The following is a 27,447-nucleotide window of genomic DNA, read 5'->3' on the forward strand; positions in this document are numbered from 1 at the left end:
AATTGATTTCAAATTGTTTTGTAAAGGACTGGGGAGTGGAAGCAATACTGGAAATTGAAGTTGCTATCAATTTTCATTTCTTTTCATCTCAACACTCAGTGAGATACTTGGCACGCTCTGTCCCATCCGGCTGTTCTCTACAGCTTTATTTCCTCCTTTTAAAAAATATTTCTGGAAACCTGGAGATATCCTGAATGGGTTTCTCCATCTGTCTTACATATTGCAGTTACTGTTTCAGATCAGTCATATCCTTGAACTGAAAATATTAGATAAAGTCCTACCTAGAGTCAAATCTGCCATTTTGGGTGGAATCCTAAGTTACTTAAAACAAATGCTAGTGACGTCAAAAAAGTATTAAATTCTTATCTTCAGAAATATAATATTGCAGAAATATTATAAACATTGATGTTAAAGCTGTATGATTGTTATTTCTGTTCTGGACCTAGCTGGACTATACTGTAAAAAAGGAACAAAGACTCACAACCTTGTTTGTCTAAGGGTGTGAGTCTGTGAAATGGTGGGGGGGTGTTTTCCCATTACACAATATTGTACCTCTATTTTATATGAATTTCCTAAAACATATCATTGCAAATACAAATTTTACACACACACACACACACACACACACACATATATGTACATATATATATAAGTATCATTCAGAAAAGATTATATAGTATATAAACATATATATATAAGTATCATTCAGAAAAGATTATATAGTGTATAAACATATATATATAAGTATCATTCAGAAAAGATTATATAGTGTATAAACATATATAAGAGTAAATATTAGGAGGAATAAGCATATATATATAAGTATCATTCAGAAAAGATTATATAGTGTATAAACATATATAAGAGTAAATATTAGGAGGAATAAGCATATATATATAAGTATCATTCAGAAAAGATTATATAGTGTATAAACATATATAAGAGTAAATATTAGGAGGAATAAGCATATATATATAAGTATCATTCAGAAAAGATTATATAGTGTATAAACATATATATATATAAGAAGAAAAAGAAAACAATAGGACAGGAATGGTAGGCATGTTTGTGCTCTTATGCACGCCCCTTATGGTCCTCTTAGGAATGGGGTGAGGTCAATAGTAGACAGTTTTTGGTTAAAGCTTTTGGGATTATGGGAAGAGACCACAGAGTCAGGTAAAGTTTTTCAAGCACTGATGATTCTGTTACAGAAGTCATATTTTCTGCAATCTAGATTAAAGCGGTTAACATTAAGTTTAAATCTATTAGTTGCTCTAGTATTATTGCAATTAAAGCTGAAGTAGTCTTTGACAGGAAGGACATTACAATAGATGATTCTGTTACAGAAGTCATATTTTCTGCAATCTAGATTAAAGCGTTAACATTAAGTTTAAATCTATTGGTTGCTCTTGTATTATTGCAATTAAAGCTGAAGTAGTCTTTAACAGGGTGGGGTCATCTGTAAGGTAATGTCCATCAAGTATGTACTTAGTGTTTGGGTTCTTTTTCCAATATGTAAGACTGAGCATTTGCTGGTTGAGATTTGAGTTGCCAAGTTTTAAGAAAATGCCATTTAGAATAGAATTTTATTGGCCAAGTGTGATTGGACACACAAGGAATTTGTCTTGGTGCATATGCTCATCTAAATAGCGTTCTTACACAACTTCTCTTCTGTTAAGTTAGTTTATTATTTTTAGTAATGGAGCACTTGGTGTTGTGGTTAGCTTTATGATTTAATAGTTTTTAATTTTCCATCACTAACTCCACTGACAAAGGTTGGTCCCTCTGTTCAGCTGCTACTGCAGAGCTATTTGTATAATCTAAGAAATAGATTTCAGAAGGAGTGTCACAACACTGAGATGCCAGCTCTGTACCTTACATATATATATGTATATATATATAAGTATCATTCAGAAAAGATTATATAGTATATAAACATATATAAGAGTAAATATTAGGAGGAATAAGCATATATATATATATGTACATATATATATGTATATGTATATATATATATGAAGGAGAAAAAGAAAAAAAAACAATAGGACAGGAATGGTAGGCATGTTTGTGCTCTTATGCACGCCCCTTATGGTCCTCTTAGGAATGGGGTGAGGTCAATAGTAGAAAGTTTTTGGTTAAAGCTTTTGGGATTATGGGAAGAGACCACAGAGTCAGGTAAAGTATTCCAAGCACTGATGATTCTGTTACAGAAGTCATATTTTCTGCAATCTAGATTAAAGCAGTTAACATTAAGTTTAAATCTATTGGTTGCTCTTGTATTATTGCAATTAAAGCTGAAGTAGTCTTTAACAGGAAGGACATTACAATAGATGATTCTATGAGTTAAACTTAGATCTTGTCAAAGGCGACAGAGTTCCAAGTTTTCTAAGCCTAGGATTTCAAGTCTGGTGGGATAGGGTATTTTGTTGTTTTTAGAGGAATGAAGAACTCTTCTTGTAAAATATTTCTGGACACGCTCAATTGTATTGATGTCAGAGATGTGGTGAGGGTTCCAAACAGGCGAGCTGTATTCTAGAATTGGTCTAGCGAATGTTTTATATGCTCTGGTTAGTAGTGTAGTGTTTTTGGAAAAGAAGCTATGCAAGATTAGGTTTATAACTCTTAGAGCCTTTTTTGCGATGTAGTTGCAGTGGGCTTTGTCACTTAGATCATTTGACATGAAACTCCAAGGTGTTTAACGGGATGGGGTCATCTGTAAGGTAATGTCCATCAAGTATGTATTTAGTGTTTGGGTTCTTTTTTCCAATATGTAAGACTGAGCATTTGCTGGTTGAGATTTGGAGTTGCCAAGTTTTAGACCAAGCAGTTAGATGATCAAGGTTATTTTGAATGGTAAATGTATTGTCTGTGGTGTTAAATAGTTTGACATCATCAGCAAAGAGAACACAATTACTTGAGATGTGGTCACAAAGATCATTAATGTATAAGATGAAGAGTGTTGGTCCAAGAACGCTGCCTTGAGGAACGCCACTCTTGACAGGAACAGGATTTAATAGAGCATTGCCAATTTTGACCACTTGTTGCCTGTTAGACAGAAAAGCAGATATCCATTTGTGAAGGGGTCCTGAAATGCCATAGGATTTTAGTTTTAGGAGAAGTTTATCATGTACTACTGAGTCAAAAGCTTTGCAGAAGTCTATGTAGATTGCATCTATTGTTTTGCCTTGATCAAGATTTGTAGTCCATATGTTTTTACAGTGGAAAAGTTGTAAGTTGCATGATATTTTTTTCCTGAAACCAAATTGTTTATTGGAGAGTAGATTGTTAGTTTCTAAGTGTGAGGTAATGGATTGGTTGATGATTGATTCCATGACTTTGTAGGTGACGCAGCAGAGAGAGATTGGTCTGTAATTTTCTGAGCTGGGGTCTCCTTTTTTGAAGATTGGGATGACTATGGCTAGTGACCAAAGTTTGGGAAGGGAACTGGTAGTGAAAGCTTTATCAAAGATTATGCTTAGGGGTTCTTTTATATTAGTGGAAAGTTTTTTTAAGAAGTATGCACATAGTCCATCAGGTCCAATAGATAGCGATGGTTTCAAGTTATGAAGAGCTTTTCCAACATTATCTTCTGTGAAATCTATATGAGTTAAATCATCATATTCATTGCTGGTACGTTTGTGGAATGTCGGATATGTGTCATCACTGTTAACAAAAACTGAGCCAAAGAAAATGTTGAAGAGGTTTGCTTTAACTGTTTCGTCATTGCATTCTTTGCTGTTAGAATCTTTTAGTGGTGGGATGGATCTTGAGTCTTTAAGTTTATTGTTAACAAACTTATAAAAGGCACAATTGGAATTTGTGCGCAGAAGGTCCTCTTCTTGCTTGGTGTGGTAATTTGTGCATTCAGTTTTTATTTGGTTGCATATATTTCTGTAGCGGTTTTTGAAATTTGCTACATAGCCTTTTTTGTTTCTTTTTCCAGAGGATTTTTTTGATTGAAGCTTTTTATTGATATGGATAGTTTGCTTTTCCTGATCATGGTTGTCATTTGTGGTACATATAGTTTAATGACTATTGATTTCAAGTAGGAAAACTCTATAGTGGTCTTCAGCAGTTATGCAGGTTGCAAACAGATTTTGCCAGTCCAGAAATGAAAGATCATTGTTTATAAGGTCGTAATTGGCTTTTTTGAAGTTGTAGTGAGGAATACTATTGTTATGACGATTTAAGTATGGACATATATTGAGACGAAAATCAATCATGCAGTGGTCACTGTTGGAAAAAGGTTCTTTAATTTGTAGTCCATAAATTTGAGTTGTTGCAGAAGATGAGATCAAGGCAGTTGTTGAGTCTTGTATTGTTAGTTACAAGTTGTTCAAGACCTAGGTTTGTAATAGCGTTGTATAGTGTAGTATGGATTGGATCAGTTGTACATTCATTAGTTATCCAGTTAATGAGAGGTAGATTTAGGTCACCCAGGAAGATGAGAGGATGTGGGCAAGAGGTAGCCCATGTTAGCAGTGAGGTTAGCATATTTGCATGAGTAATGTCATAGTCAGGGGCTCTGTAGAATAGTAAGAATTGAAGAGTGGTGTTAAGGGATAGGTCGCATACAATAGTTTCAGGAAGAGAAAGTTTATGTGCAACTTGGATATTTTTTAGATTCAGTGACTTTTTGTAAAAGATAGCCACTCCACCACCTCTTCGGTTTTCACGATCTGATCGATAATGGAGTCAGGAAGGGATCAGTTGTTTGAGATGATGGAGTCAGGAAGGGATGAGTTCAGCCATGTTTCACAAACAAATATGATATCAAATGTATCACTGTTTAACCAGAGGATAAATTCAGGTAATTTGTTGACAATGCTTCTTGCATTTATCAATTTGCATTTGAGATCTGAAGTGATTGGTGTTGAAGAGGTAAGGGGCATGCATATCTAGTTTTGGATGTTAGTTTGTTGGGGGTTGTGTACAACAGGTGGTTGTATAGATGGTTGGATGGTTGGATGGATGTTTTGGGAGGTGAGTGTTTGGATGTTGGGCAGTTGATTGTTTATTGAGATGTTTGGTTGAATGGTTGATTGGGTGGCTGGTTGGATGGTAGTTTGGCTGGTTGGTTGGATGGCTGGTTGGGTGGATTGTTGGGTGGCTGTTTGGATGGCTGCTTGGATGGCTGTTTGGATGGCTGGTTGGATGGTTGTTTGGAAGGCTGGTTGGACGATGTTTTGGATGGCTGGTTGGATGGCTGGTTGGATTGCTGTTTGGTTGGTTGGTTGGATGGATGGATGGTAAGGTGATGGGTATTTGATTGAATATTGGGATGGCTGATTGATTGTTTTGGGTGGTGGGGGGTTTGGAGGTGATTTTTTGATTGTAGGTTTTATTTTTTATGCAATCAGCACGGTAGTCAATGTATAGGTTGGATTCACCATTGTCTTGTCTTTGTTTAAGTTCTGTGCGAAATTCACGAGAACGTATCCATTGTAGAAAAGATAGATCAGGACGTGATCTAAGTTTATTGTAGGCAGAGTTGGTTTTAGCAATTGAGTTTATAGTATAAATGAACTTACGTTTGCTGTCCTCATTTATGCATGTGACTCTACAAAATCTTGGTGCTGTTGATCCATCACTGTTTTTATATTCTGGTCCATCTCTGTAGACAGCAATTATTTCACTTGGGGAGATGGTTGATGAGTTATAATTTTCAATGATGTTGTGAATCTTATTGATATCAGGTTCGTTAGTGTTTTCTAGTCCAAATAATATTGCATTATTTATTTTTTGTCCTCTCTCCATGGCATATTTGATTAGTTGGTTAGTAGTTATTTGTTGTCTAGGTTGTGTTGTAGTTATTTGTTGTCTAGGTTGTGTTGTAGGTTGTGTATTATGTAATGATAGTTGAGTTTGGAAGAGATTTAGATCATCTGAGTTTTCATTTTTTAGTGTTGTAATTTGTTTTATCAGGTTTGTGAAACTTTGTTCAATAACTGTTAGAATTTTTTTTTTCTAAGTTTTGTTCGATAGCTTGTATTCTTTTTTCTAGGTTTTGTTCAATAGCTAGTAATCTTTTATCTAAGTTTTGTTCAATAGCTATTATTCTTGTTTCTAAGTTTTTATCAGCATCAATGGTTGATCTGTTGGATTTTCTGGCTGGCTTTATGATATTTTTGAGTTTTTATGTAATTAGTATTAAGTAGTATCTTTCTTATTTCTTTTGTTTTATTGCACACTCTTTCCAATTTTAGATTGAAGAAGTTTCTTTCACTTAATCAATTTTCCTTGGTTTTTATCTTTGTCTTTTACTTTCACTGACAATCACTATGGCAATCACTATGGTAACGGTGAAGATTCACGGGAAATTTAAAATGATGAGACTGGGCAGTTGAAGAAGCCTCCCCTAGTGTGGTCACAATAGCGGGAACTTCAAAAAGCCATGGAGATTGGAGTCTCCTGGGAACTCACCAGCTAAAGCAGAGCAGGGCAGGGGCTTTTTCTCCAGCAGAAGGAATAGGATGAATATTGAGATTCCAGCAATCCAGTTGTCCAGTGGCAATGGCAGACCCGGTGGACCAAGCCTCGACAAGCAGCTGCAGCTGTAGACCCGGCGATCCAGGTGGTCTCAGTGCGGGAAATTCAAAAGTTGTTTCTGGTGGTGGGGCGGCGGCTCCTTGACTCTGGTGGTGGTGGCAGTCTCGGCTTCGGCGGTGGCGGCTGCCTCGATCTCGGCTGCGGTGGGCGTCTCAGTCCAAGCTGCGGCGGGCGCCTCGGCTATGGTGGCAATGGGCGCCTCGATCCCGGCTGCGGCTGCGGCGGGTGCCTCGGTCCTAGCTGTGGTGGGCGCCTCGGTCCTAGCTGCGGTGGGCGCTTTGGCTGCGGTGGCAGCGGGTGCCTCGGTCACAGCTGCGGCGAGCGCCTCAGACCTAGCTGCGGCGGGCGCGTTGGTCCAGGTGGCAGCGGCCACCTCGATTCCGGCTGTGGCGGGTGCCTCGATTCCAGCGGCGGCGGTGGATTCAGCTGATTCCAAGGTTTCAAGCCTCGGGGACTGCTCTCCTCAAGAGCTTTCGCTCTTTTACAGAAAGCGTTCCTCCGGGGCAACCTTGCTGGTCGCCATCTTTGGCAGTAATCTTTGTGCCATCTTGTGTCTTCTTTGTGTCTTTTTGTCATCTTGTGTCTGTTCTTGTGTCTCGTTGTTCTGGTGTGCAGTGCTCTGTAGCGTCATTTTGAGGGAAGGAGTTGAAACAATTTATGTCCAGGATGTGCGGGGTCTGTAAATATTTTCACAGCCCTCTTTTTAATTCGTGTAGTATACAGGTCCTCAATGGAAGGCAGGTTGGTAGCAATTTTTTTTCTGCAGTTCTAATTATCCTCTGAAGTCTGTGTCTGTCTTGTTGGGTTGCAGAACCAAACCAGACAGTTATAGAGGTGCAGATGACAGACTTAATTCCTCTGTAGAACTGGATCAACAGCTCCTTGGGCAGTTTTAGCTTTCTGAGTTGGCGCAGAAAGAACATTCTTTGTTGTGCTTTTTTGATGACGTTTTTGATGTTAGCTGTCCATTTTAGATCTTGTGGTATGGTAGAACCTAGAAATTTGAAGGTCTCTACTGTTGATACTGTGTTTTCTAGTATTGCAAGAGTTGGAAGTATAGAAGGGTTTCTCCTAAAGTCTACCATCATTTCTACGGTTTTGAGCGGGTTCAGTTCTTTTTGCCATTTTAAGAAAATGGCAAAAAGAAAAAGCTATCAAACCTCTGTTATCAGTATTGGAGCAATTTTAGAAAAACACAGTTAAGTGTTGCAAAACTTATATTACACCATTCTTTGATAAAGGAGCACATTTTCCCAATATATGAGCTTTCTGCTTAAGAGGTGTTTCTGTGAATTTTTACCAGCCGCTGCCTGGCTGGTAAATATGCAGAGCAAAGAGCAATGTTGGCTGCTTCTTTCCTGCTTTCTCTCTGAAAGTCTCCCCTTGATCCCCTCCCTTCACTCTCACTGAGAACAGCAGGTAGCAATTTTCTACTGGAAACAAGCCATTATTAGACCATGAAGTGGAGGCTTACTTAGTTGCCATGCACAGCGTTTCTTGGGGATATTATACACTGCAGGATCTCATTCATTTGTTATTTATCTTGACATTTCCACCCATGACTGCACAGATATTGTAAGTGATTGCCTAATCCCAGTTGTAGATATACTTGGCACCCTATAAAATGCTTGCATCCCTGAAGTCAATGGATAGAATAGAATTTTTTTTATTTATTTTTTTATTAGCCAAGTGTGATTGGACACACAAGGAATTTGTGCTTTTAGCTTGATGTTCAGTCAAAAAGGCATGCAAGTTTGTGTGCATATGCACATGTGTGTATCTGCATTGTCTCTATTTTTTTTAAAAAAATGACATCCACAGGTACATAGTATATCTCATTTAGACCCATGGAGTGATTAGAGCAGAACAGCACATGGTTAGAAAACATAATTACTAATAGAAGAGCACACAACTTTTTAAAAATGTTTGCTGAATGATATTCACCTATAGCAAATACGATGGCATAGTTTCACTGGATGGGGTTTAAAACCTGGATTTTGACTCTTCTTTTCTGAGTGAAAGCATGTCAAAATTCAACTCTTGAAATATTTAAATGTATGTGTCTTTCTTTGGCACCATTTTGCATTTACAGTGCTTTCAAGAGTAAAATATCTTGGGAGGAAATATACGGATAGACGGATTCAGGTTGTTTTGCTTATTTCAGTTGAAATATGATAATTCAATTTAAATTAAATCATTTCCATGTCAAATTAATGATTGGAAAGAATACCTGAAAACTTTGCTACGTGAATTAGGATGAAAGTGTTTAAAGGACTGTTAAGTTTGAAATGATGAACATGCAAATGGATTGATTATTGAATTATAGAAGAGTATGGTGATATACATGTCAGCAGTAGTAATATTCAGTTGACCTATATGCCGTCATATTTAGCCATGTTTTCTAAGACAGGGGTCTCCAATCTTGGTCCCTTTAAGACTTGTGGACTTCAACTCCCAGAGTCCCTCAGCCAGGAAAGCTGGGAGTTGAAGTCCACAAGTCTTAAAGGGACCAAGGTTGGAGACTCCTGTTCTAAGACATGTGCATGTGTGCAAGCTGTGTGCAAGCCGTGCGCGCAAGCAAAGCACATGTGCCACACGCCTACATGGAAGGCCTCCATGCACATTTTTGGTGCGTGGTGAACCGGTGATAAAATTATGTGAAACCCACTTCCGCATGTCAGCCATATCTCCCAGTAGCCATGCAACTAATGTGCAAAAGATGTGAACCTATATGTAAATAATTCATTCTTTAAAAGAAAACTCAAGATCATTCAAGGTCTGCCTTCCATGGAGAAACTCTGTTTTGTAAGGACAAAAAAAGAATGATACATAGAGAGAACCCCTTCTACGAGGACTTGGTTTCACCAGTTTAATTAGATGTTTCTAGATTGCAATTAGCCCTTGATTTACAACAGTTTGTTTAGTGACCATTTGAAGTTACAATGGCACTGAAAAAAGTGACTTATGACCGTTTTTCACACTTAGGATGGCTACAATATCCCCATGGTGATTTGATCAAAATTCAAAATTTTGGCAACTGACTTATATTTATGACAGTTGCAGTGTCCTGGGGTCATGCGATCACTTGTTGTGACCTTCTGAGAAGTAAAATCAATGGGGAAATCAAATTCATTTGACAGCCATGTTGCTAACTTAACAACTGCAATGATTCATGTAGCAACTCTGGCAAGAAAGGTTATAGAATCAGGCAAAATGCACTTAACAAATGTTTCACTTTGCTACAGAAACTTCAGATTCTATTGTGGTTGTAAGTTGAGTACTGCCTCTATAATGAAGAAGTTAGACAGTTGGATGACATTTGAAAATACTGTAAATTACCTGTGTGGATAGTCTCTGTCTCATCATTTTGTTCCAACCTACAGAATCTGGGTCTCAAACCTTTCAAAAGCCTAGCAATCTGGATATTTCAGTTGTGTATAAATTAATGATAAGATAGCTGTCATGTAGTAAGGAGTTATGCATGTAACAGTAAACTGACTTACATTTCTTGAACTAACTGAGAATCAGACTACAGCTGTTTCCTGTTTATGAATTCTGTAATGCAGTGTTTGGCATTAAAATGTACTAACACATGTACATATTAAAATAAAACACATATCATGGATTCAGGAATATGAACATACGAAAATAGTTCTGTACTAAAGCAAGTACGGATCTCTGCATTCTTTGCAGAACATTTGCTCTATGTTGTTTTCCCTTGAAATTGGTTATATTTCAAGGTCAGGATAGATTTGTAGCATTCTGCTTTGGGTTGATATTTCTAATATGACAAAGTAGTACTTCTCTACACAAATTCCTTGCAGTTCTGTTCCTTGCTGTTTAATAGTTCCCTACTTTCTGGAGAAGAAATTGCTAAGAAACAAAGATCTGGGAGACCAAGTACTTTTTATACTTTTTAGGGATGTTTGTTATTGAAGAAAGGTTGAAGTTTTCACAGACGAACAGCCAGATAACAAGTAAAATCCGTGTGACTCATCCAAAGGAACACGCTTCTTTCTTTATTCTGCAGATTGCATTGATAAGAAAAATTAATATCTTTTCCATCTGGCAATGAGATAATTTAGTAATGAGATAACTATTCCCCCAGTGTATAGTATAACAGAATCTTCCTTTCTAATTTTAAAATCGTTTTACTGGATACTTTTCTTTGGATTTGCCATGTCAAATATATTGTATTTGGTCTCCAGAGAAACTTTGCAAGACCCACTGTAAGGTGGACAGTACCTCAAAATCTTGCAATAGACAATTAAATATGATTGAACACTACGAATGCTCTTCCCTTACTATACAAAGAAGTCGATTGAGTTTTGACTTATTGTTTATCTTTATTGAAACTTTTCAAAGCAAAAGGGAAAAAAAATCTATTTCTCATCTTGGTGAGAGCTTCTTGGAAACAGCTGTTTTTGGATCCCAATGCATTAAAACAGAAATGACGCATTTCATTCAAATTGGGTGGATAGACTGTTGTTTGCTTCTCTTTTATCTGCAAAAGAAAACAAACCTCAGGTAGCTTAGCCTGAGGGCAGAAGCCCACCTAGGAATCTGAACAGAGATCTCCTGCTCGCTCAGCTGGCATGAACTGTCACCCATTAGCTTATTTGTTTTCTTCAATCTTTTACTTCACTAAAATAGCTTTTTAGCTGAAAATCTTGCCTGACAAATGCCTGATTCTCCTACATCAAAATACCCTGTTTTCATAGAAGACAGTCAATATATTTTAAGAAGGAAAATGAGATGAGGGGAAGGTGTAGAATCAGAACACCAATAGTTTAATGACTTTATCTCTGCATGATGATAAGGATTAAGACCGATATGTGTTTGTTTGATTTACTAAAAATACTTTACTGCAAACTAAATAGTTGTTTACTTTATATTGAGATTCTCATTGGATTTCAGCCCAGTACTACTGGCTAGGTTAAGGTAAAGTAAAAGAGATAAACAAAACTACAAGGTAGAGCTTATAGTTAAGACAAAAATAATTAACAACATTAATATAATATATGGCTGTAAATTTAAAAAGTAGAAGATGACAGTGGGAAAAACTGTTAGAGCAGAATGAGACTATACTTGAGTTACCTGGTATTTTTTATTAATAAAAATTAATTGACCTACTGATTTGCATTAATCAGAATCAGTTACCTTGCTGGAACCGTTTTAATTCATACTGTAGGAATTCATATTGTACCATGTAGGATATCTAATGTACTTAGTTTGAATAGATACTTGGTAGCTAGTCTCTATTTGCTTAATACAGAATTTTTTCTCCATTTTATTTGATTAAATTATGAAATTATATTAGGATCTTGTCTGGGCAAAATGCATTCATTCTGTCACTGATCTATTGCATTGTCAAAATGAAATTCAGATAGAAATACTTTGTTTAAATTGGTCATAACTTACTTTGTGACATCTTTGGCATTGCTATTGCTTTCTTTCTTTCTCATTGATGAGACTTTCATATAATAATTGATTCATATCACAGTTCATAATTTGCAACCATTTTGACAGTCTCATGATAACAACAATGGAAGAAAATGACAACTATACAAATGAACAAATGAGCTTTGGGAGGAGGCAAAATCGCAAACATTTGCAATGAATCCTAATTTCTATTATTCCACTCCCCTTTTCCCCAAAGAAGGTTACTTGTCAATTGTACTATAATATAATAGTCCAGTAAATGACTCAACAGAAGTCCTATGATAATTTAGATGTAGTCAGGAAGGATAGAAAAGACCCAGGTTATAGTTCATCCTCACCATTGAAGCTCACTAGGTGACTTTGGGTCTTTGGCCCATGAGGTAATTCTAAGGGAGGAGAGAAGTAGGAAGAAGGTATGCATGTGTATACCACAGATTGCTCCTGGAGGAAATGCAACATATAAATTTAAGAGATAATGAAGATATATCTTCCTTATAGTAAAAGTTTTGAACTCCGATTATTATAGAAAATGGCAATTAGAAAAACAAGGGTACAATAAAGAATGACATCTTACTATATAATTAGGGTACAGTGACCTAATTCCATCTTTGAAAAATTTTCCTTCTGTCAATAAACCTATGCATTACTTCATTTTTCATTTTTCATTGTTCCAATCAGATTTCTGCTATTTTCAGTCGTGATTACCTATGCCCTTTGATTATAGAAATGGTTTGTTCTTAGACAAATAACTATTTAGCTAAGATAATATCTGTAAAAACATTAAGAATGTCTTCTGAACAGAATGTCTGTGGGATTTGTTCACAGACATTCAGAAAGATTGTTTGACCTTTGGGTGCTTTCAGACAAGAAAGAAGTTTGTAAAATGAATTGCAATACATATTTAAAAATAACCTGCTATAGATATGGATACAAAATTCAGAATAATTATGAAGAACTGAAGGATAGGAATTCACCCTATCATATGAAGTGGGACATGTAAATATGATTTGTTGAGGTAAAAACAAGGTTATGGTCTAGATCCTTGATACTTCTTCTCTGGTTTAATCTAAATAATAGAGATGTGGAGATCAGTGTGAATCTGGTTTGATTTATCTTTCATACTTTTATATATTATTCTGTATCACCTATTTTCTTTCCCCTTTTAAAAAAATTATTAGAAATTCCACTCCTATTGTCTTCAATGCAGCTCCTCTAATAAAGATGGATGTGGATAGATGGTTTTATATGTAATTCTTTACCATTTTAATTTCAAATATTTGCCCCTAATATTAACTTTTTAGCCTTTCTTTTTTATACTTGTTTCCAAATATACATTTTATCTGATCTTTTAATCAAGGAAGATGTTTGTTCATTTATTTCACAATATTTATATACCCCCACAGACTCTATAAAATGAAACATAAAAAAGTGAACATCTTCATCAGGGCCAACGGCTTTCCACCTCCTCCTCCTCCTCCTCCTCCTCCTCCTCCTCCTCCTCCTCCTCCTCCTCTTTTACTGCTTTGTGTGTTGAGAGAGATGCAAAGTTCTAGTTCACACTCTTCTGGCAGCCTCAGCCATTGTTATTTGATGCTGTTGTCCTATGTCTTTCATGTTGTCTCTCCACTGTACGCATGGCAGAATTTATTTTGAAAGGCAGACAATATCATTCTTACTGAGAGCTATGGCAGGTATCTTTTACTCTGGTATCTGTATAAGACTCAAGTGTTCTACTGATTTTCATACGCAAATCAAAAAATGCAATTAAAAATTAAAGCATGCCTAGTACTTCTATGCATTCACCAAACTGGACAGATATGATCTTTGAACCTCACAAATAGTATATGACAGTCAATATGTATCTCTCCGTGGGTATGGAAAATGTGTATTGCATTTATAGATGGTAGTGCACAAGTCAAGATTGTGCAATCACTCTCACATTTTTTTCCAGATGTGTTGTAATATGATCACATACACATATTCTATATTGCAGTAAAGTTATAGTCTCATGTATGCATGCTACTGATACAGAATTATTTTGTCTTAACTGGGTTAAAGACCATGGTGAGGGTTGCTCTGTTTAAAATGCATTAGCAAAAGGAATGAGATTCCTGGACAAAGTCTTTGGATTTCGTATCACTTAATAGAAATCTTTCTGTGTTCCATTTATATTGTTTTATCTTGTCCGTTTCACTAATTCATTGGGGAGAATTATGTTGCTAACCAAGAGGGAAGTAGAAGTGAGGGATCTGAATCACTGAGTAAAAACCTTATTAACAGCTATTCATCCAATTTAATTATTTCTGGAATGCTGCCACCAATTACTTTTTGGCATGCTGGTTTAAATTGCATTTTATGTCACTAGTTGCTATCCATTTGCGTCATCAGAATGAATAACCATTTGAAAATTTCAGTCTGAAATTTGATCTCAATTTACCCTGAAAAATAAAGGCAATGTTAAAAAAATATTTAAATATTATTACAAAAAATCATATTACTAAACAGTGTATGTCAAAAAGATAGTCTGTCTTGGTTAATGCCCTGGGAAAATTTGGCTGATATTCACAACCATTTTCATTATTTTGCATTTTAAAATGACTTGGCAATCTAGAATACATGCTTCTCTGAAGCCAGAGCACAAACCGAGAAGGTAATATTTGGCAAAGGTGCAATCAGAAAAAAGAGGAAAGAAAAAAGATGGTGATTTGCCATAAAACCCATTAATGTAAATAATTCCGTCTGACTCATAACTCTATTAAGATGAAGTGAAGAAAGAATACAAGCTAATTTAAGTTCATTGGCTTTCTGTAAGGAAGTAGACCAGTTCAGTGATCACATTGTTCTAATGATAATAGAAGGCACTGACAGCAGGTCAGAATGGATTTTAGTTGCAAGTAAATATGGCAAGTGTTCACTTTCATTGAAAACAATGGCTTGCCTTCTTGGATGCACAAGATGGATGGAGCGCTTGTATATTTCTGCAGAGGCATTTTTTCTGTCACAGCATTCTATGATCATTCAATAAGCAACATGGAAGCAACAGTATTTTAAAAAAGATTCTCATGTTGTTGTTAACCCAAGGGGCATTTCTAGCAAGGTGGGGGAAGGATGTAAAGAATGGGTTTTAGCTTTCTTTCCAATGCCTTAATGATAGCTGTGTCCTGAGTCATATGCCTTGGAGAAAGTAGGGAGGGCAAGTTGGAATGGAGGAGTCAGCACATTCTAAGTAATTGATCCTTCATTCCTTCCTAAACCTTCCTTCTTTCCTTCTTTCCTTCCTGTTTTGAGGATCTATGGCTTATGTGTTTCAGATAACTATTTCAGGCACCAGGTTTTGGTATCAATGAAATAACTACCATATTTTTCAGAGTATAAGACACACTTTTTTCCCTCCTAAAAGAGGCTGAAAATTTGGGTGCATCTTATACTCCGAATGTAACCCCATGTGGTGCCCAAAATTGCTACCCAGAACAGCTGCTGCCTTCTCTTACCCCTTCTGTGCTTTGCCTGCTTTAGTCACTGGAACTCCCTCCGAGGATCAGCTGTGCTTTTGAAGCTGTTTTTCAAGCACAACGCAATCTTCCGTGCTTTGCCTGCTTTTCTAATTGCTGCTCCCTCCAACAATCAGCTGTGCTTTAGAAGCTCAGCCCCAACCAGCTCCAACCTCAAAACCAGCGAGCGAACTAATGTGCTGGGACTAGCCAGATGAATACTTGGTAGGCACAATTCCCACCCCTAGTTTCCTCCCCAAAAACTAAGGTGCATCTTATACTCCAAAAAATACGGTATACTGTCTTGGTTCCTGGTTTACTTATTACTTAGAACAGATGTACTGGAATCAATTCATATTAGTGGTCCCATTCAGTTTGACTAAATCTGCATTTAATCTTCCTTCCTTCCTTTTTGTGCCAAGGAACAGTTTTTATCACTATGGTGCCAAAATAATATGACTGGCTTTAAGTAACCAAGTACATCAACTAGGTGTACATGCCGCAAGCAGCAGGTTCTCCTGGGCTTACTGGGATGGACCAGTGAATCTGACTCAGTATAATACAATTTCCTAATATGAACAATGCACAGGGCATCTATTCCTTCAAGCACACATTGCCTGTAATATATAGTAAGTATAAAGTAGATTCTTTCTGAGCTGCAAATCATTTCAGTCTTGACAGACTGGTAAATTCCAGCCTGTCATGTTTCCTAATGACAGTTGGAACTGGCTGAATACAGAGTGAAGAGAATGCTTGCCAATTTAATTGGATAAGTATTTCAAGATGAGTAATTTCAAAAGAGCTTGTCAGAATCCTAATTTTTCTTCTTGTTTTGAGAAGATGTTTTAAACCTGGTAACTAGGTGGGCTGCAGGTTGCAAAAATTAGGATTCCTTCCAATACCTATCCTGAAGCTATATTAAAACCATAAAATTATTCTGGTATTGATGTCGGGCTGAGTTCAAAATTAATATTACAAATCTTATACTCTAATGAAGAAAATAGCATTGAAGAGTTTGACTCCCTCTTGTAGCCAAATGACAACTTTCATGCATGAGTGGAAGATAGTTGTAACATGGCAGAATATCAGAGTTTTCAGAAGCAGTAACAACATTTAGGGGCAGGGATAGGAGAACTACAGCTGATCTATTCAATTACAAATTGGAAACAGAAAGAAAAGGCAAAATAAATAGAGCATCCTCAGAGGACAAGGCTGACCTTCTCAGCAAACAATACACACAATATTTTGTTACAAGGAAAGGGGAGGATAGACAGGAAGGTTCGTCTGGCCCATAAACTCAAAGGGACTGTTAAATCTAGAACCTTTTAATTTTTTTTAAATTTTCAGTATTTAAATTTTCCGTCATCATATTATTTTTATATAGTCCCAAATACTGGTAATGGCTTGTCTCTTTAGAGCTCAAAGAGCAAATCCCACTGGTAAATATGTAAAATCTGAGAAGGTGACCGGCTTCAGTTTTCCCATTTTCTCATATTTCCATTATCTCAAAGATACTTTTATATTTATTATTAGAGTTATATCTCATATTTATTTTGTAGAACTCAAGATGCTCTTGTCCCTATTTTCAATCACTACACTAAACTGTCTTTCTTATAAGACAAGAGCAAAATGTCTTTCTTTCTTTCTCTCTGTCTTTCTATTTCTCTCTCTTTCTCTTTCTCTATCTCTTTTTCTGCCTCTTTCTTGCTCTCTCTTTCTGACTATCTCTTTCTTTCTCTGTCTCCATCTCTCTCCGTCTCCATTTCCATCTCCATTTCCATCTCCATCTCCATCTCTCTCTCTCTCTCTCTCTCTCTGTGTCTTTGCCTATTTCTCTCTCTCTCTTTATGTCTGTCTGTCTCTGTCTGTCTCTATGTCTCTGTGTCTCTGCCTGTCTGTTTGTCTGTTTGTCTGTCTGCCTGTCTCTCTCTCTCTCTCTCTTGCTCTCTCTGTCTCTCTCTTTGTCTCTCTCGCTGCCAGAACTTGGAATCTTTGGTACCCTCCTCCCCCAAAAGGGTTCACAGGGTATTTCCTATAAGTTGAACATCAATAAATTATTCTGCAACAATAAACTATTCTGAAGTAACTGCTCATGTCTTTCTTGGTTCATTGGGCCTGATAGAAGTTTAGGTAATTTAGAGGATAAAATGATTGGGTAGATTTGAAAGTTTTATATCCAGTGAGGTTGGGATGGGCTAGCTAGAGAAACAAGTAGGCTGGCAAAAGAGTAGGAATTTGGCCAACTTCCAGACTGAATGATTTGGAAATCAAACTGAGTTATTTCTAACTCAGTTTAGAGTTTGGGGAAAAAAATTACTCATCTCATTTCCCAGTCAGATCAGCATGAACACAGGGAAGTAGAAAACTGCCAATCATAATTCAAAAAAGACAGTTTCCCATGGTGACTATTATAATTTAGAAGCTTGATAACCCTGGGAAAGGAAAAATATTAATACAGGTATTTATGGCTGTACCTAAAATATAAAGCAAATTATGCATAATCTAATTATTAAAGGTCATTTTAATCCAGTTATTAAATGTCATTTTCTGAATATATTTCTCTGGCCACTTTAGGCTAGCACATTAATAGGGATACTATTAAGCACTAGGGCATTAGAGGAACTAAAATTCTGCTCGCACTTTGGCATCTCATGTCAGTTAGCACTCTGTTTCCTTAATCTATAAATAAATTGCTGAATAGAGAAACATGGCAAGAATGAGGACTATACAATTTATTTTATTAATTTTTCTAAATGGGCAATTTTAGCTGTTAATCTTGAAAAGTATGGACTTGAACAATTTTATTTATATATGAATATTAATATATATGTATTTTCAGTGCTCATTAATATAGAAACAGAATGGAACAGATTTATGAATAAATAACTGCAAAAATTAAAAGATCAGAAATAGACTCATCCATTTTCTACGTATTTAGTAGAAAAAATAATACCTCAGAGAAGTTCATTTGTACCAGAAACCAAAATAAATTTCTGTTGAAGAGTAAATTGATTTATTGACTATTTCAGTTACCGGAAATATCAAGGATCACCTAAATGGGGGTATGTGATAGTAGTTGTGGTTTACAGTCATATATTAGCCAATTTATGTTGACCCCTTGTAATTGTAACTGTAATGTGTGTGTGTGTGTGTGTCTGTTTCTATCTCTTCATCTCTATCTATCTATCTATCTATCATCTCTATCTATTCAATCAATTGTTTGAATACATTACAATTATAAGGAGTTAACAAAAAATGGTTAATTAGCTAATTCCTCTAGCAACTAGCATATTTTATTATAGATTAGATTCTATAAACAGTTTATAAACTACAAATTAAATGAAACCATATCTTAAAGAATTGGTTTTTCTCAAATGCAAAGAACTTTCATGTTTCATATTTATTTCCATTCTGATATTTTCTTTTCTTTTTTATCTTGAAAACCTTGATTTCCAGTGTTAGTTATTTTACTTCTTTCTCCTGTATTAAACCCCTTGCAGCAGCATTCTTTGGGGTTAATACTTTTACTTATCCTGTTAGCACCTTGTTTAAGCATGTCTGCAGATTCTGGGCAATCTCTTGGCTATGCTGCTAGCTCCACAAAATCTTGTAAGCATTTTTCTATTCCTGACTTAGCTAATATCATTATTATTAATAATTGGTCACGTCAGTGAGGCTACTCGCAAGGAGGCAGCATTGCTGCTAGTAATGAATTACACTGGCCCAGGCCTACTTAGCCCAACCAGTTAAGCAGCCTGATGCTGGAAACAACAATTCAATTCCCTGGTCGGTGTTCTGGCTTCTTGTTTCTTGACTCTGGGCTCAGACTTTGGAGTCATGAGTGCATTCTGGATTGGTACCCTGGATTTGGATATTGTGTCTTTGGACTTGTGCTTAGACTTTGGATTTGGTATTTTGCAGTGGTGAAATCTGAACTGGTTTTTTACCGGTTTGCTGGCCGCGCATGCGCGCCGCATAACATGTGCGCATGTGCGGTGCACACAAAATGTGTGCTGTGCGCACATGTGCAGTACACACCAAAAGGAGGCTTGGGAAGGTAAGTAGAACAGTGAGGGTGGATAAGCTGTGCCGTGCAATTTAGCTTCACTAGAAAGTAGGATTTCCTGCTTTCTAGCAAAGCTAAACTGCGCGGCACAGTTGTATCGACAGAAATACCGGTTCGGAGGAACCAGTAGCTTTTTAAACTACTGGTTTATTTTTATTTATTTATTTATTTAATCAAATTTTTATACCACCCTATCTCCCGAAGGACTCAGGGCGGTTTACAGCCCGATAAAAATACAAATATAATACAAGATAAAAAACTGAATTAAAAAACTTATTTAAATAGGCCAAAATTTAAAATTATAAAAAATGGTTCAAGTGAACTGGTAGCTAACTACTGGTTCAACTGAACTGGTAGCTAACTACCAGTTCATCCAAACCGGTAGTTTTTATCACTACTGCTTTGCCCAAACCGGAGCGAAGCAGTCGCATTTCACCCCTTATATTTTGGTTGGTTGACTTCATGCCAGACTTTGCTTTATTAGAATTTTGAGGGGGGCTGTTTGCAGGCACATTGAGTGCAAAGGACTTGAAGGAATGACATTAGGGGCTGGTGGTGTTTAAATAAAGCCTTTAAACTCTTGTGTGTGTGTGCGTGTGGCCTGGAACAGGATACTTATTTGACTTACTTGACTCCTTTTCCACTCTTTCCATGTTATTTATTGTAATTTAGCAAAGAATAGAAGTTATAAATTGACACAAGAACACTTTTTTAAAAAAAAGGAAAAACAAGGTCATGTTTGTTTCCTTTTGACATTTTATTCTGTTGTTCATATTAGACACAATGCTATTGAAAGTGATCAAAAATGGTTTTTTTAAAAAAAAATTGGCCACAAAATAAAAATCCAAAGGTTTGAGTTTTATCCTTCAGGCTTGCAAATGATGGAAATCTCATCTTATGCTGATTTTATTTTTCAGTTACACACACAAACATGTTTCTTTAGAATCAATATTTTCAGTTTCCATGAAGCTCTGCTATAATCCAGATTATAAAAAAGATAATTGACAGATCCTTTTGAAAGAGGAGAAGAACTTCAGACAATGAAAAATATCAAAATGGGAGAAGCAAAGGTCATGGCCAGGAATTTATGAAGATATAAGAAAGGAGTAAAAAGAAAGGAGTAAAAAAAAATAACCGATGGAATGGATTAATACTTAAAGGGAGTTCATTTGGAATGTATCTCAATATACGTGATTATTATTTGATTTCAACACCCCTAAAGAATGATTACTTATTAAGAAGCTGAAGATCTGTCAAATCTTCCTCCACTTGTGGGGATTTTATTGAACATTCTAAATGGCCGGTTAAGGTCAAAAGGGCAGAGGTGAAAACTTCAACTAGTTTCAGTTTCAGTTAAGGTCAAGCGCCCATTTTAGGGAGGTTAAGAATGCAAGTTAAGAAGGTTAAAGGAGCAATTTAAGAAGTTTAAAAGTGCACTCATTAGAAATACAGTCATGGTCAACTAGGGTCAACGGAGAGTCAGGAAACAGAAACAAGTATGATTGGTTGAGGATCATTCCTTGCCAAACTTTACCACAGGATAGGACACAAGTGTAGAGGAGACAGCTGGAGCAAATTTTAAAAGGATAATAATTTTTTCAAGGAAGAAAAAAAGAGATAATTAAAGCCCCCAAAACAACAGAATTGGACAACAAGGCAGAAAAGAACATCCTGAAAGAAAGAAAAGCTGATAATCAATGAAAAGAAAGTGTGAAAAGAAAATATCTTGTAAAATGCTGTAGGCATAGCAGCAGAAGATTTGTCTGTTGTGTATGTTCTGTGGTAGGGGGGAAAATTCAAAAATTCATCCAATTCATCCCCATGTTGGCTGGGGATTCTGGGAGTTGAAGTCCAAAAGTCTTAAAGTGCTTGTTTATTTGTATCTCACCAGGCTTTAACCTGCCTTCCATTGAGGACCTGTATACTGCACGAATCAAGAAGAGGGCCGTGAAAATATTTGCAGATCCCTCGCATCCTGGACATAAACTGTTTCAACTCCTACCCTCAAAACGACGCTATAGAGCACTGCACACCAGAACAACTAGACACAAGAACAGTTTTTCAAGGCCATCACTCTGCTAAACAAATAATTCCCTCAACACTGTCAGACTATTTACTGAATCTGCACTACTATTAATCGTTTCATAGTTCCCATCACCAATCTCTTTCCACTTATGACTGTATGACTATAACTTGTTGCTGGCAATCCTTATGATTTATATTGATATATTGATCATCAATTGTGTTGTAAATGTTGTACCTTGATGAACGTATCTTTTCTTTTATGTACACTGAGAGCATATGCACCAAGACAAATTCCTTGTGTGTCCAATCACACTTGGCCAATAAAAAATTCTATTCTATTCTATTCTATTATTTTTACAAATAATTCAAGGTGGTGAACATATCCAACACACTTTCCTCCTCCTATTTTCTCCACAACAACAACCCTTTGAGGTGAATTGGGCTGAGAGAGAGAATGACTGGCCCAAAGTCACTCAGTCAGCTTTCATGGCTAGGGTGGGATTTGAATTCACAGTCTCTCACTTTCTAGCCTGGTGCCTTAACCACTAGACCATCTTAACTAAAACTTAACTAAAGACTAAACTTGGCAATCAAATTTGCCAAGATAGGCCATCCCTGATATAGCATATCACTCCATATTTTCTGTCTTTGTTAATTACTAAGGATATTGATTTTAGTCTAAAGATATTTATAATAATTCATGTTTCAAATTAGTGTTATCACGGGAAACTTGGGATTTGTTTTTTCTTAAAATATACTGCATTTGCACTATGCTTCAAAGCTTTACTGACTGCCACAGCCCATTAGAGAAGGCTTGATAATGATGGAAGTACAAGTAGCCCTTGCTTATCAATAGTAATTTGAACCAGGAACTCATCTTTAAGCAATGTGGTTGTAAAGAGTGAACATGTGAACATGTCAGCTTCTAATGGCTGATGACTCAGTTGCTACCGAGGTGGGTTTCAGCAGACTCTGACCAGTTCTGGAGAACCGGTAGCAGAAATTTTGAGTAGTTCAGAGAACCAGTAGTAAAAATTCTGTCTGGCCCCGCCTCCATCTATTCACTGCCTCCCAGCTGACTGGGAAGAAATGGGGATTTTGCAGTATCCTTCCCCCAGAGTGGGGTGGGAATGGAGATTTTACAGTATTCTTCCCCTGCCACGCCCACCAAGCCACACCCACAGAACCGGTAGTAAAAAAATTGAAACCCACCACTGAGTTGCTATCATTAGTGAATCCCTCACGGTCACAGTGTTCTAGGGTCATGTGATTACATTTGTATTTTGTAATCTCCTGCCAGCTTCCGCCTTTGACTTTGCTTGTTAGAAACTGGCAGCGAAGGTTGCAAATGGTGATCATTTGACTGTAGGATACTGTGACAGAATTGCAAGCCAGTTGTCAAGCTCCCAGGTCACTATCATGTGACAATGGAGAGGCGGTGACAGCCTGACTTTGGCAGACTCATCACAAGTCTCTGCCATTCAATGCCATTATAATTTAGAATGGACACTGAAGAAGTGGAAATTATGTGAGGACTACCTGTAATAGTAGTAGGGAAAAATGAGGCAGAAGAATTGTTCCACTCTGAGTACAGATGGAGGAAATGGCGACAGAATTGTGTCATGAACTCATGAGGAAAAATCAGACCAAAAGCCTAATCTGGCTTGTTCTGCGCATGACAGTGGTGTGAATGCAAAGAAACATTCTGTTAATTAGAGTAGGAATATTACTTATTAAACAACAAGCTTATTTCCTAAACAGCAGCTTAATTTAAGCTTCCAAAGATTGGAAAGAAGAGATTCAAAACATTCAAAGAGATCTTCTGGTTATTATACTTATCAATAAATATATATCAAATTTTTAAAAAAAGTCAGTGGCTTCTAACTTGAGGAAGTTAGAAATATATGAAGGCTGAAAGTTCCTATTGAATTTTCCAAGATTCTGCATTTTGCCAGCAGTGTCTGCATTAAAATACTGTCAGCATGTTTGAGGTAGACTAGGTCAGGAAACAGACATAACAAACACTATGGCTCTATTGATGCAGATTTTATAACAGAATCTTGAAACTCTGGCAGTGTTTCTCCTTTTTCTCTTTTATATTGAATAGAACCAAGATGGGACAACTTTGAGTTTCTTTCCTGAGCTAAACCATTTTACTAATGGTTGTCACATACTTTCTTCAAGGCCATCTTTGTACTGCTCTACAAATTGCACTTTGAAATTTTTGCAATTCTGGATTCCTTGTTTATGTCCTGTGATGAAGAATTTAACATCAGCACCAGGATATCAAGTTGCTGTTACACTCACAAACACAAAGAATGATAAAAAAAAAAAAGAATTGAAAACCCAGAAAAAAAATGCTTTTTCATGCCACTTATTCATCTCGGCATCTTAAAGTTATAGAGTGAAGCACTATTATATACAAAAAGCTTCGCTACATCATTTGTAAACCTTTATTATCCCTTATTATTTCCCAGGTACATTAAATAAATTCTATCTCATAAGATTTAAATCAGAATCCACATTAGCTTTTTTTGCCCACAGAATCCAACAGAAATTGAGGCTGATCATTTTATAATTGAATACTGGATACCATGATTACTAGTTTGAAGGATATATTTTTTTTTGTTTCCTATTAAATATAATTGTTTTCCTTGTTAAATATAATTTAGTCTTGCAAATAATGTTAATGTAATTGCCTTTCAAAAGAGATCAAATTTCCACAATAGTTATGAGCATTTTCCTTTCACTCAGCATCCCAGAAATAGAAATTACAGAACCCACACAAGAAAGTGCAGGGGACAGTGAAATTGTGGGTTGTTGACAGACTTATGCATTTATATGCATTTTAATTGCACTGACACTTTCATTTCTTTGTAATTGCTCTTTAATTGCTTAGACTTTCATACATTTAAAAAGCAGTTAAAACCACATAGTGTTCCTGGAGACAATTTGAAGCATTTACTGTAGACATTTTAAAGAGATCATGTAAAGTACAATTTTCACAGTCTCTATTATACTAAGGAATTTAAAAAATTATAGTTGAATAATTTCCCTCTGTTGTGCATAGAAATTATCATAGAAGGTTTTCTCTGTCTCTCTCACTTCAAGCTGCTTGGGTACATGAGCAGGATTTTGAAATATATATATATATATATCATTCTTCACTGTTATGGGAGGAGGGAAAAGAGAGAAAGATGGGGAACATGGCACTACAGATTTCAAAACAAAGTCATTTGGGCCAATTTTCTAAATTTGAACGCAATTGTGACGAAAGCTGAGAACAGGAATAGATAAAATTAGGTTATTTTCATTTTCTTTCAGTTTTTGTTCCTTTACTCAGAGACAGGAATTGACAAATCCATTTCATTTTTTCTTCCTTTTATTAAAAAAAATCAATTGTATTTGTTGAATATATTGGCTCTGTGAAATTTGAATCCACAACTAGCATCAAATTTTTAAAAACTTACTAATGACTCTAATTAAATCTCATGTCTAATTAAATCTCATGTTATTAATAATTAATAAATAAACATGAGAATTTTAATCTTACATCTATTTTTCAAGTCATTACAAGTGTTACAAGTCATTCTGGGAGGGAGATAGCTGGTCTCCAAAATTTTAAATTTATTTTATATATAAATATATAAGGTAAATGTCTATATATCTCCAACCAAAATAAATTTCCAACTATTTTTACAACAATTTCTAATACAGAGAAGAACACATTGTCTCCACCTCCTATGTAAGTAAAGGTAAAGGTTCCCCTCACACATATAGTCGTTCCTGACTCTATGGGGTGGTGCTCATCTCTGTTTCAAAGCCAAAGAGCCAGCACTGTCTGAGGACGTCTCCATGGTCATGTGGCCAGCATGACTAAACACCAAAGATGTACAGAATGCTGTTATCTTCCCACCAGAAGTGGTCCCTATTTTTCTACTTGCATTTTTTATGTGCTTCCAAACTGCTAGGTTGGCAGAAGCTGGGACAAGTAATGGGAGCTCACCCAGTTATGCGGTACTAGGGATTCGAACCACTGAACTGCTGACCTTTTTGATTGACAAGCTCAACATCTTAGCCACTATCTCCTATGTACCATAATGTAATTAAAAATGAAACACTTGTCAGAAAAGATGTGGCAAGTAGAACAAAATCCCAAATTCAAATCCAGACATTTAAATACAAAACTATCAAGGTCCTGGCTGGATCCATCATACCAGTTTCTTGTACTTTATAAATTTTAGGTTCTTTCTACTTGATTTTAAGCACACTAGCAAAATGTTGGTTATGTACTTAGAATATAAAGCTATATTTGAACTAGACTTAAGCAAATCTAATAAATATTTGCACTGGTTTTTCTCTTAGTAATGGTTTTCTTATTTATGCATTAATTTGTGATATATATTTTTAAAAATCCTGGGTTTGCATTTAAACGCTGCTTTTAAAACAGATTCAGTTTATTTTTAATCAAATTGCACATTTTAAATATAATTTGATGAATTTTTTTTAACATGCAATGTGCCCACTTGTGCAGGAAGTTTAAGTTGGAAGATTTTCCAAGCATTTCTAGATGTGGAGCACAATTAACCATGTCTTTCCAACATGGCTAATTAATTCTTCCTATCCAACCTGGATAACATATCATCAAACACCACACACAGTGGACTAACCTGGCAGATTTAAAATAAATAAAAGAAGATAATGCCAAACAACTATTGTTACCAAGAAACCATATGATTCAGAGGAGTTTTTGAATGACATAAATGAAATAAATATATTAATTATCCTTGTTCATTGAATCCTCTTGACAGCCGGGTATTTTATTTACCATGAAAGCAGTTGCTCAATAAACAAAAACAAGTCATTATTAAAAGCTACCATTTTCTCTAACTTGTGTATTCCCCTCCCCAAACACACACACCCCCGAGATATTCCTAAATCTTCGGGTATCGTTTTTAATACTGTTCAGTAAATTTGTTTTGTAATTCTGCAAGCCAGCAGACCAAAGTATCTGTACTTCTTCCATCATGTGAGATTTAATTAGAGTCATTAAGAAGACCTCACAAATTTGATACCAGTCATGAATCCAAATTTTATGGGAAGCCTGACAAATGTGTGTGTGTGTGTGTGTGTGTGTGTGTGTGTGTGTGCACATGTTCTTAAAGGGTTAGGGTTGTAGAGAGCTTTGCAGAGACTTTGTCAGAAAAGTGTGTGAATAGAGGAGGTTTCTCTTTCTCTTCAATGTCAATTTATTTGTGTAGTGTGTCTCCTACAGATGTCCCTCGAAGCAACAGTTCAAATTCAATAACGGTTAATTTCCATTTTGGTTTATTTTTAAAGCATAAAAACTTAAATCAGCATCAGGCATACTGCTAAGATTAGCGTTATCAGTATAAATATCAGCAGAGTATCGCATTAACTAATAATGCATACAAAAAGATTTCTTCTATACACTTCATATCCTGAGTGAGAAAAGCAAAAGATCAAGCAATACGACCACAAAAGATTTCATCGTCATATTTTTTTCCCCCATCAAACTCTCTTGTCCAGAATATTTATTCCCATTGCAGTGTCCACCAAAATTATGACTTGTCTACAGGTAACAAGAGTACCTGATAGACAAGAAGTAGAGTCCTTTATTCCCGGAATACTTTGTAGAAAAGCTGAAATGCATGATCTTCAAATTTAAAGTGAAAGATCAAATTTCAAGATATACCACTTTTACAGTTTTAATAAAAATGAAGTAATAGAAACATTATCATGAGTGCTTAATTCTTGCAGATCAGTGTTTAAGTAATAATGTACTCATGGCAGTGGTGGTGTTCCCACCTCACCTAAGAAAACACACGTGCCGACGAACGTCTGCCAGCAATT

Source organism: Ahaetulla prasina, chromosome 3 (assembly GCF_028640845.1).
Source record: "Ahaetulla prasina isolate Xishuangbanna chromosome 3, ASM2864084v1, whole genome shotgun sequence".
Taxonomy (NCBI): domain Eukaryota; kingdom Metazoa; phylum Chordata; class Lepidosauria; order Squamata; family Colubridae; genus Ahaetulla; species Ahaetulla prasina.